Consider the following 12,614-nt stretch of genomic DNA (forward strand, 5'->3'; position numbering starts at 1 on the left):
TGCTTCTTTCTCAGTGGGGGACCTTGCGTCCCACACCAGGAAGAAAGTCCCTCCAAGGGGACTTCTCAATGGCCACTCCCCTTCAACCTGTCAATCCTTTGTGAAATGACGCTGAGTGTAAAATAAACAAATGGATGAAGTCAGTGCATTTATAACTTTATTCCTCCTCACCTCCCTTCCTCTGGTTTGAGGATGAAGTTGACTTCTGTTCAAAACGAATTCCTCCACCTGGGTCTGGGTCTAATCCTCTCAGGCCTCCTCTGGGACCTGACTTCTTCAGTTCTCCCCCTCTCCACTCTGTATTTTTGTTTCCTTCCTTGGCATTGGCTACTTGCCCTCAGCCTATAAACAGGCTCAAGTTTCTCCTAAAACAGCCCTCCCTCCACTTCCCCCCGCTTCAGCGACCACCTCATCGCCTTTCTCTAGCCCAGCCTCTTGAAAGAATCGTCTACACACCCTCCCCTGCCATTCATCAACCACGGCAGCCTGGCCCTGCTCCCCACCACGCCACTGAACTCATTAGTAATCTCCTAATTGCCAATTAAATATAGCGGCTAATACATAGTGGTCGCTGCAGAAAAACGAAACACAGAGACAAATTAAAAGGAACTTTGAAATATACATGATTACACCACCCAGAAAGAACTAGTGTTAATACTTGGTTTATATCCTTATAGGCCCTTTTCACGTATTATCCATGCTTGTGCACGTGTCACACACACAAGGGAGGAGGGGAGAAGGGAGGGGAAGGAGGGAAGGGGAGGGGGAGAAGGGAGGGGGTGGGGAGGGGGAGAAGGAGAGGAACACGCAGAGGGAGACGGAGAGAGATTTTTTTAAAAATAGAAATGAGTTCACTCTCTAAATCATTGCTCCTTTTGAACCACATGTGTCTTTAGCATAGGTCCTTCCAGGAGCTGACCTGGAGAAAACAGTGTATTTGGGAGGTGTAAGTTAACACTGCAGAGAAGTGGGAAAGTGATACAGGGAAGGGGAGGCAGCCCCCTAAGGCTGCACTATTAAGCCAGCTAGCACAGAGGGCAAGCGAAGATTTCTCCCACAGGGAAGCCCTAGGAAGTGGGATAAAACACATGCCTCAGAAGGATCCCAGCCAAAGGACAAGGGAGCTGGGCATTTATACATCACCTCTGAGTGCTGAAGCTGCTCCCCAGCACTTGTGACCTGTGATGTATGCAGTCAGCTTCCTGCAGTTCTGGGGAAAAGATCCCTCAGCCATGATGCAGATGCTGGCAGCTGGAAGTCTTGGGGGCACACTGATGGGTTTGAAGGATAAGGGCAGGGCAATGACAGTATCTGTTTCAGTCCTCCCTTGTACCTGCTCAGATCAACTTGCACCCCACCCTGAGTTTCATGTCCTTCCACTGCTTCTTCAAGGTGGTGGCCAGTCACTATCTTTTAAAAAGGAAGACGATAGTAGGGTTAGTGGAACAAGCCAAAATGCCACTGCTGTAGCTGGTCCTGAGACTAAGTGATGTTCACCATCTTCCTTCTCTACCACCCATTCTAGATGCCCCTCACCTGGGCCAGCCGGGATCACTTACCCCTGCCAGTTCTTTTTTTTTTTAAATTTTATTTATTTATTTATTTTTGGCTGTGTTGGGTCTTCGTTTCTGCGCGAGGGCTTTCTCCAGTTGCAGCCAGCGGGGGCCACTCCTCATCGCGGTGCGCGGGCCTCTCACTGTCGCGGCCTCTCTTGTTGTGGAGCACAGGCTCCAGACGCGCAGGCTCAGTAGTTGTGGCGCACGGGCCTAGCTGCTCCGCGGCATGTGGGATCTTCCCAGACCAGTGTTCGAACCCGTGTCCCCTGCATTGGCAGGCAGACTCTCAACCACTGCGCCACCAGAGAAGCCCCCCGCCTGCCAGTTCTGTAACCCCTTTCTTTGCCTGCTGGTCTCCTGGCATGAGAAGCTCAAAGTTGCCAGGAGGCACATATAATTTTAGATTTAGTAAAACCATTACTGTGTCCTCTGGTAGCAGTGTTCTCCCCTTACCCTCTGGGAACTAGGATCTCTAGTCTAACAGAGCCTAAGGATTTGGGGAGAGGAAGCATAAATTTACCAAGTGGGACACTGGGATTAATGGTGAGAAGGGCCACTTCCATGGTTCCCAGAGCTGTATAGTCTACTGATCAGGAACACAGCATGTATATATATAATGGCTATTGGCTGAAGGTATATAAATATATCTTAAGGACAGCACCTCGACCTTACCTTCTAGCTGATGCCTTAGTTCTACCTTCAAGTGATTATTCCAAGATTTTCTCAGGATGGCAGCTTCTGGTTGATATGGCATATAGGAGGACTGGTGGATAATACGGTCATGCCCACATCCTCCATGGTCATATTATTGGGGGAATCCCATGATGAGATATTAGACACTCTAGGAGCCTTCAGATAGTAGTGCTAGCCAAGACATTATGAATTGAGAACACAAACCTGTATCAATCCCATGAAGTCATAGAAGAATCATGGCCCCTCTGGAACGGTTGGGTTCTTTGTAATCAACCTGTCACCCTGTGGTTGGGTGCTCTCCTTCAGGGGTGGTACCGTATCAAGAGCTTGGCATCAGTCTTTGCTCTTACAGACTGGACACTGAGTAGTAGTAATGCCTAGATCAGCTTTGGTGAGGGGAGCCTGTGCAGTTGGGCCACGCATGGCTTCCATCCTTGCTGCCATGGCTGCTTGGCCCACCCGCCCATTGTGCATGCTCTGAGGTGAGAGGATGGCTCATTTCGGTGGGATGAACCATGCTATCTAACTGGCTGTTCGGTGTCTCCTCTGCAGTGAGCACTGTCTGGTAGACATTGAAATGAGACCGAGATCCACACACTTTGTACCTACCCTCAGAGGTCAATCCACAAGCTTCTTCTCCAGATTTCCTTAACTCCAAGTTTTCACGTTCCTGATTAATCAACCAAACCATCACCACTGCCCAGAAGTGTCCTTTACTCGGGCCACGTCTCCTTTTGAACCAAGATCAGAACTCCAAAGGTTTATTAGCGAAGCTTCGGATCCCTGGGTAAGGGCCCTTTGGTAGACTTTCCATCCACCTTGCCTCTGATGGTTAAGTGCTGCCGCCTGGCCTCTGCAGTTCTGGAATCCCACTGTCACGCCATTAACAGACACGAGGGGGTCCATGCGCATAGCAGCCTCCCCTACTATCCTCTTAGCTTAGAAAGGACAGCCGCCACTGGGTTGCTTCGTGATGCCTTCACGCGCTCATTTCTTATTGCTCCAGTGAAAGGAGCTTGCTGAGAACGTCTCAGCTGGAGGGTCCTCTGGTTTCAGGTAATACTTTTCTTCTAGAGAGCCGACTTCTCTGAGCCTTTTGACTGCTTCCTCCAGCCCTGGCAGTTCATGTGTTGCTACATCATTGATTGTAGCTATTCTTTCTCTCTGTTGTTAAGCTATTGCCTAAGCGCTATAACCCGTTGTTTAGTGCTGGAGCCAGGACGCAGAAAATCATATTTCAGCGTCTCCAGTTGCTCCCCATTATGTCCTGCCAATAAGGAGCGCAGAAGGGAGTTGATAAGGCTAAAGCACGAAGGAGGGACTTGCTTCTTCCTATTGGCTTCCTGTCGGCTTCCTGTTCCCACGAGCATCACCCTAGTGAAGCTTCTTCACCCTGGCACAGCAGTGACTTCCCTTCATGGCAGCTGAATCCGTTCTGCAGTTTTCCCAGTGCTCTGCAGCACCAGTTTCCAACACTTTGGTGCCCCTCCTCAGAGATCGGAGTTTTAGTTTCTTGGAATCCCTCCTCTAAGCTTTTCAATTTTGGTAATTCCACCCTCTTACCTTATTTCACCAGCCCTGGGTATGGCATCTGCTCCTGTAACTGCTGCCTTTGAGATAACTTAGCGATCACGCTTTTTACCTTTTCAGTTACCTAGTTAATATCGTTATACCTCCTTAATACTTTACATTAGATTCTATTTAAATTAGTATTGTGGTTTCTGTCTCCTGATTGAACCCTGATCTTGTTTTTTTCTTTTTCTCCAAGTTTCAAGGAGTCATCCCAGCTCCAGGTGTCCTTGCCGGGATGATAAACCGAGAGACCCAGGAAAGTACCTCCATCTCAACAAACTTCTCTAATCCAGCCCCATGTTCCATTCCTCTCTTCACTCAACACCCTCAATATCCATTCCCAGGTATGTTCTCCAGATTTCTCTTGCTCCGTATTAGTCAGATCCTGCGGTTCTTTTTGTAAAAATCCAATTTCTCTAAGCAGAGATAGTACCTTCTCAGTGGTGCCATGCTGGGACTTGACCTTAGTGATTAGCCTAGAAGTCACAGGAGAACGTAGTAGCAGCCCTTGAAGAGAGCAGGTATCCTCTCGCAAGGTATCTGCCTTAGGTGAGGCCTCTGCCTGTTCTCCAGGCAAGGAGGGGTAGCCTCTTACCCTCCAACAAAGGTGAGTGGGACACTTCTGCCACTCTAATCATTAGGTCCTGGACCTGGTTTTCAGCCCTTTCTTCCCTCCAGCTGCAGGAGCTTAGGAGATTTTTAAATGCTGTCATAGAAGTCTTCTGGTTTTCATGCCATGACCTAGATTGGTAGTTGGCTAGTTAGTTACAGCGTATCATTTTCTTCATTCACCACATCAATGGTACTTAACAACAACCAACAAACTCCACAAGTTCTTTTAAGTACCATTGCCTCCGTATCTCTCAGATGTTAGAGAGGCTATATAAACCGTCACATCCCCTTACACTTGTATCCTAACCCCCATTCACCACAAGTGTCCTTATAACAGAGCTTCTACGACATGTCAAGGACTGTCAACAACCGGGTCTTGCTGCCATTGACTGGCAAGTGACCCAACTCTAGAATTCCATCGTAAGGACCTGCTTCCTAACACCACTTCTGGTACAAACTGTCCAGATTTGACAAGGATTTGAGTTCACTTCGTTTATTTGAGAAGTGTCAGTTACTTTGGGAGAGAAGTGGGAGGTGATGAAGGAAAGGAAGACAACCTTCCTTAAGGTTGTCTTACCTTAAGGTAAGGAGAGTGTACTATTAAGCCAGCTACCGGGACTTCCCTGGTGGCGCAGTGGTTAAGAATCCGCCTGCCAATGCAGGGGACACGTGTTCGAGCCCTGGTCCGGGAAGATCCACAGTTGCCGCAGAGCAGCTAAGCCCGTGCACCACAACTACTGAGCCCACGCGCTGCAAGTACTGAAGCCCACACGCCTAGAGCCTGTGTTCCACAACAAGAGAAGCCACTGCAATAAGAAGCCCGCCTGCTGCAACGAAGAGTAGCCCCTGCAACGAAGAGTAGCCCCTGCTAGCCACAACTAGAGAAAGTCCGCGTGCAGCAACAAAGACCCAATGCAGCCAAAAAAAAAAAAAATGCTAGCTACCACAGTTGGTAATCAAAGCTTCATCCATCAGGGAATCTCTAGGAAATGGTACCAAACACATGCTTCAGAAATAACCCATGTGAGGGGTGAGGGAGCTGGGATGTTTATATACCAACTCTGAGCATCATTGGTTAGGTGTGGAACTGGCAGCATCTACATCTGAGCCATCTGATTACTTGGTTAAAATGCAGATTTCTGATTGGGGGAAACTATGAAGAGCATTCGAGACTTCTCTGCAACTTCTTGAGAATCTATAATTATTTCAAAATTAAAAGTTAAAAAGATAGATAGGATGACCAGAGAAACCAGTTATATGGAAAACCAGTTATATGCAATTAACAGACTACATATACTTAATGTGTGTTTGGGGATTTCCTTTCAGTAAGTATGGGATACTACGGTGAAGAAGAAGCCCCTTTCATATCCTGCTGTAAATAAATAGATACGGTGGATAAAATATAACAAATGTCTTTTTAAATATATAGCTGAGATCAAAAGCTGTAGATAGAAAAGAGTCACCTGAGAATAATTGTAATCACAGTTTGTAATAGTGTGGGTATGAGGGTTAAGTTTGTAATAAAAATACAATGGTGGTGGTGTTGGTGTTTGGGGGAAACCTTAGCCAAGAACTTGAAAGAAAATTTGTCATGGAACAGGTTAAGCAAATGGAGCTTCTTGTGAAACTACCCATGGCACTCCTCTGCAACTTAGGGCACATGGAACTTCTTTAGAAACAACTCCCACTAGTAAAATATTACAAAGTATGAGAAGAGAAAGACTTCTAGGAGATAAAGTCAGAAGATGAAACAACTTGGATAATTCACATGCTGTGTTAGTTGGGTCCTCCAGAAAATAAATGCAGGGATGGAGTTAGGAGTGCAAGGGGTTTATTGAGGGATAATGCTTGTGAAGGATAAGAGAGGAGGAAGCAAGATTGGGCAGTGAGAGCCTTGGACATGACGCAGATCTGACAAAGTCTTAGCTAACCCAAAGGGGAATTACAGAGCAAATATTGCCCATTAGAGAAGTCCCATGTTGAGCAAAAATGGCGAGACTCTAGTACCCCGTTCGTAACCTGTCATTGCTTGGAGACTGTCAAGGAAGAGCATGGCCTCAACTCAAAAGCTAAGGCAGATCCTGAAGGTACTAACATCCCTAGGTTGTCAGCTAACTGCACCCCTTGTGGCTGAATGGCAAGTTTTTTAATGAAGGGAGATCTGAATGGTGCACAAGCCAAAAATTAGGGTAACAGAATAATCTTAAAGACTTTAATAGAAGTATGTTTAAAGAGATAAAATTAGGAATAGAAGGCATATGGCTTATGAAAAAAAGAACCAAATAGACATAGTAGAAATAAACTATCAAAAACTCATATGATGTTTTGAAAAGTAGACTAGACACAGGCTGGAGTGAGAATTAATAAACTCAAATTGGTCTGAAGACATCACCCAGATTGCAGCACATAAAGCAGCACAAAAAGATGAAATTATGACAGCTAGTATAGAATATTAGCGGAGTGCATGGGCTCTGAGGCCATGCACCTAGGATTAAATTTCAACTCTATTACTTACTAATTATAAGGCCTTAGGTGTGTTTTTAAACCTCTTTGAGTCTCAGTTTTTCCAAAGGTAAAATGAAGATATACTAGTACCTACCTCATGGTATTGCCATTAGGATTAAATGAGTTTATAGCTCCTATCAACAAGTTATAGTTCTTATAGCACATAGTAAGTGCTCAGTAAACATTATCTAACATTATAGAGGAATGGAAAATATGAAAGATAAATTAAAAGTCATGGTGGAGAAAACGAGAAGTTCCAACACTTATCTAGTCAGTCCCAGAAGGAGACAGTAGGGAAGAAGCAGCATTTGAACAAATGATGGTGGAGAATTTTCTATACATGAAGAAAAATTAGCCCCTAAAATGAAAAACATTAAGTTCTGAATAGGTTTTAAAAATGTCATCCCTAGAGATGTTGTAGAGAAATTTAAAAATCATAAAGATAAAGAAATAAATCTGAAAAGCTGCTATAGAGGAAACAGATTATCCACAAATGAATGACATTTGCCTGAAGCCAATTTCTCATCAGCAACAATAGATGCCAATGGAATAATAGCCTCAGAGTGATGAGAAAAACAATTAGAACCCTACATTCAGCTAACCAGCATGTAGGCATGAGTGTAAAATAAAGAAATATTCAGATGTACACAGACTGAGAGATAAGGGAATCTTATCTCAGACTTTTGCTCCAAAAATGTATGAAGGATGAACTTCAGCAAGAAGAAAATTAAAGTCAGAGGAAAAGACTCCTCTACCAGTCAAGATGGAATAACAAGAACCAGACTTACGTTCCTACCTGGAACAACTAAAAAAGAAAAGAAAAGAAAAAGGACAAAATATATGAAACAGTGGTTCTCAAGGCATTGGACATCAGACAACAAAGGGCAGTGATCTCTGAGAGATGGGAAGCAAACAAAGTGAGCCCTATAATTGCCCTAGCTTACTGCCTAGAGAAAGTTTCCAGGTCACAGTGCAGGGAGAGGGAACTCAGACAGACCCTGGAGGTCTTCCTGAGATAAGGAGACAGAGCTGGGAGTCCAAGGAGGCCAAAGAAGTTAGAGTTTGCAGGACAAATTACCAGGTGGGGAAGAGACGCACAGTACTGCATATGAGGAAATGAGCCAAGGCTGGGGAAAGAACCTCCCAGAAGGATTAGAGGAAAAAATTCTCAGAGTTCACATATAGCCAGGAATTGTGCCATTCCCAACAGCTAGAGTGGAAAATATCACTGAGTAGAGTAGTCAAAAGGGTTTTGCCTCAGTAGTGGGGAAAATTATCTCTAGACTAAATGCTACTCTGGTCCTGCCAAAAAAGTTTTAAAGCAAGACTTTTGAAAGGGTCAAATTAGTCCTAAGTAACTTAACCATATCCAGAACAAAGCTAAAGAATATTTATAGGAATACAAAAATTATTCAGCATCCAACAAGGTAAAATTCACAACATCTGACATCCAATAAGAAAGTGCCAAGGCGTGTAAATAAGCAGGAAAATACTACTTATAAGGAAGAGAAAAATCCATCCAAACCACCCAGAAGGACTTCCCTGGTGGTCCAGTGGTTAAGACTCCACACTTTCAATGCAGGGGTTGCAGGTTTGATCTCTGGTTGGGGAACTAAGATCCCACAAGCCATGTGGTGAGGCCAAAAAAAACAAAAACAAAACCACCGGGAAACGACACATGATAGAAGTAAGAGACAAAGACATTAAAACACCTACTATAACTGAATCCCATATGTTCAAGAAGCTAGAAGAAAGATTAAGCATGTTAAGTAGAGTCATGGAAGATATAAAAAAGACCCAAATCAAATTTCTAGAGATGAGTACTATATGTCAATTATATCTCGATAAAACTGGAAGAAAAAAAAGTTTCTAGAGATGAAAATTACAATGTTTGAGATGAAAAATACACTGAACGGGATTAATGACAGTTTTGATGTTGCAGAAGAAAAGATTTGTGAACTTAAAGACATAGCTATAGAAACTAACCAAAATAAAACATAGAAAGATAAAAAAAGGACTGTAACAAATGGAATGAGCATAAATAAGCTGTGGGATAACTTTAAAGCAGGCTAAGATATGTATATTAGGAGGGAAAAGAGAGGAGGAGGGACAGAAAACAATTTGAAGAAATGTCTGAAAATTTTCCAAATCTGATGAAAACTATAAACTCACAGATCCAAGAAACTCAATAAAACACAAACATAAGAAACATAAAGAAAAATACACCAAGACACATCATATCAAACTGCTTAAGACAAGTGATAAAGAGAAAATCTTAATAGCAGCCGGAGTAAGAAGATGCACTGCATGCAGAGGAAAAAGAATGACAGCCAGTTCTGTATTTGGCAACAATGTAAACTAAAAGACAATGGATCTTCAAAGATATTTAAGGTACTGAAAGAAAACTCTGCCAATCTAAGTTTGATAACTTAGATAAAATGGACAAATTCCTTGAAAGATATAAACTACCAAAGTCCACTCAAGAAGTAATAGATAACCTGAACAACTCTACAAGTTTTAAATAAATGGAATTTGTAGTTAAAAACCTTCCCACAAAGAAAACTCCAGATCCAAATGGCTTCACTGAGGGATTCTTCCAAACATATAAAGAAGAAACAATACAAATTCTACACAAAATCTTCCATAATATTGAAGAGGAGGGAATACTTCCCGATTCATTTTATGAGGCCAACAAATTGAATTCAACAATATATAAACAGGATACTACATGATGGTCAAAAGAACAATACATCCCAGGAATGCAATCAATATAATTCATCATATTAACAGACTGAGAAAGAAAAGCCATGTGATCATCTTAACATGCAGAAAAAAAAAACATTTTCCAAATCCAACATCCATTCTTTTTTTTTTTTTTTTTTTTTTTAATTTTTATTTATTTATTTATGGCTGTGTTGGGTCTTCGTTTCCGTGTGAGGGCTTTCTCTAGTTGTGGCAAGTGGGGGCCACTCTTCATCGCGGTGCGCGGGCCTCTCACTATTGCGGCCTCTCTTGTTGCGGAGCACAGGCTCCAGACGCGCAGGCTCAGTAGTTGTGGCTCACGGGCCTAGTTGCTCCGCGGCATATGGGATCTTCCCGGACCAGGGCTCGAACCCGTGTCCCCTGCATTGGCAGGCAGATTCTCAACCACTGCGCCACCAGGGAAGCCCCAACATCCATTCTTGATTAAAACTCTCAATGCTCTAGAAATAGTAGGGTTGTTCCTCAACTTGATAAAGGGCATTTATGAAAAACCTACAATTTCTATCATACTTCATGGTAAAAGATTGAATGCTTTCCCCTAAGATCAGAATCAAAGTAGAGATGTTAGCACGCATCACTTTTATTGAACATTATACTAGACATTCTTGCCAGTGCTACTGGAAAAAACAACTGAGTTTAGTAAGGTTTGACACAAGGGTAATATGAAAGAATCCATTTTATTTCTGTTTATTAGCAACAAATAATCAGAAATTAAAACTTAAAACATTTTTTACAATATAATAAAATATATGAAGTACTTGGAGATGAATCTGACAAAAGATGCGTAAGACCTATACACTAAATGCTGCAATGCATTGCTAAGAGGAATTAAAGAAGACCTAAATAAATGGGAAGCTATGCCATGGTCTTAGATTACAGGACTCAATATTGTTAAATGTCAATTCACCCAAAAGTCATCTATAGACTCAACACAATCCTAATGAAAACCCTAGCAGGTTGTGTGTGTGTGTAGAAATTGACAAGCTAATTCTGAAGTTTATATAAAAATACAGAGGACATAAAATAGCAATAACAACTTTGAAAAAGAAGAGGAATGTTGGAGGACTTACTATAAAGCTACAGTAAACTAGACAGTGTGGTATTGGTTTCAAGAGAGACAAATAGGTCAGTGGGACAGAACAGAGATTCCAGAAATAGAGCCACACTTAGCCAATTGGTTTTTGAAAAGATATGAAGGCAATTCAGTTGAGAAAGGATTATCTTTTCAAGAAATAGTACTAGAACAACTGGATGTCCATAGGCAAAAAACAAGAACAAAAATAAGACTCAAAATGAATCACAGACTTAAATGTAAGACATAAAACTATAAAACTTCTAGAAGAAAACATAGAAGAAATATTTTGTGTGTCTTGGATTAGGCAATGATTTCCTGTATACAATACCGAAATTTTTAAAAATTGGATACAACACACAAGAAAAAATTGATAAATTGGATTTCATCAAAATTAAGAAAAATCTATTCTTTGAAAGACACTGTTGCAATAATGAAAAGACAAGCCATAGACTGGGAGAAATTATCTGCAAATCACATATCTAATAAAGGACTTTTATCCGGAATATAAAGAACTCTGAAAACTCAATGATAAAAAAAAACATAGCTCCCCACCAAATGGGTAAAAGATTTGCACAGACACTTCACCAAAGAATACATGTGGATGGCCAACAAGCATGTAAAAAGATGTTCGACATCGTTAGTCGTCATTAAAATGCAAATTAAAACCACAGTAATATACTATAGTGCACCTATTGTAACATCTAAGGCCATTCAAAGTGCTGGTGAGGATGTGGAGCAAATAAACCTTTCTTATGTTGCTGGGGAAATTGCCAAACGTACAACTATTTTGGAAAACAGTTTAGCAGTTTCTTAAAAAGTTAAACATACACCTACCACATAACTCAGCCATTCCACTCCAAGGTACTTAAGAGAAATAAAACCATCGTTGCATAAAGATTTGTACACACATGTTCATTGCTGCTTTATTTATAATAGCCCAAATTGGAAATAACTCAAAGGTCCCAAATCAACAGGTAAATGGATAAACAAAATGTAGTATATCTCTACAATGGAATACTACACAGCAATAAAAAGAATAAGCTATTTATATATGCAGCAACATAGCTGAATCTCAAAATAATTATGCTGAGTGAAAGAAGATAGACAAAAAAAGAGTACTTACTGTTATGATTCCACTCAAATAAAATTCTAGAAAATGAAACTAATCTATAGTGACAGAAAGCAGATCAGTGCTTTCCTGAGGATGGGGTGGGGCAGGGAGTGGAGGGAAGGAGGGAGAAATTACAAAGAGGCACAGGGAAACTTTTGGGGTGATGTTCATTATCTTGACAGTGGTGATGATTTCACAGGTGTATATATATGTCAAAACTTATCAAAATTGCTCACTTTAATGTTTTTTTTATATAAATTTATTTATTTTTGGCTGTATTGGGTCTTCGTTGCTGCGCGTGGGCTTTCTCTAGTTGCGACGAGCGGGGGCTACTCTTCGTTGTTTTGCGTGGGCTTCTCACTGTGGTGGCTTCCCTTGTTGCGGAGCTCGGGCTCTAGGCGCGCGGACTTCAGTAGTTGTGGCACATGGGCTCTAGAGCGCAGGCTCAGTAGTTGTGGCGCACGGGCTTAGTTGCTCCGCCGCACGTAGGATCTTCCGGGACCAGGGCTCGAACCCATGTCCCCTGCAATGGCAGGCGGATTCTTAACCACTGCGTCACCAGGGAAGCCCAAAATTGCTCACTTTAAATATGAGCAGTTTATTACATGCCAATTATACTTCGATAAAGCTGTTAAAAAAAATCCCAGAAGGAAAGTGTGGGAAGCAAGAGGTAATGATGAACAAAGAAACTGGCAAACGTGTTAGTGAATCTAAATAAGCAATAATG

The sequence above is a fragment of the Balaenoptera acutorostrata genome, chromosome 1 (genome assembly GCF_949987535.1).
Source record: "Balaenoptera acutorostrata chromosome 1, mBalAcu1.1, whole genome shotgun sequence".
NCBI classification, from domain to species: domain Eukaryota; kingdom Metazoa; phylum Chordata; class Mammalia; order Artiodactyla; family Balaenopteridae; genus Balaenoptera; species Balaenoptera acutorostrata.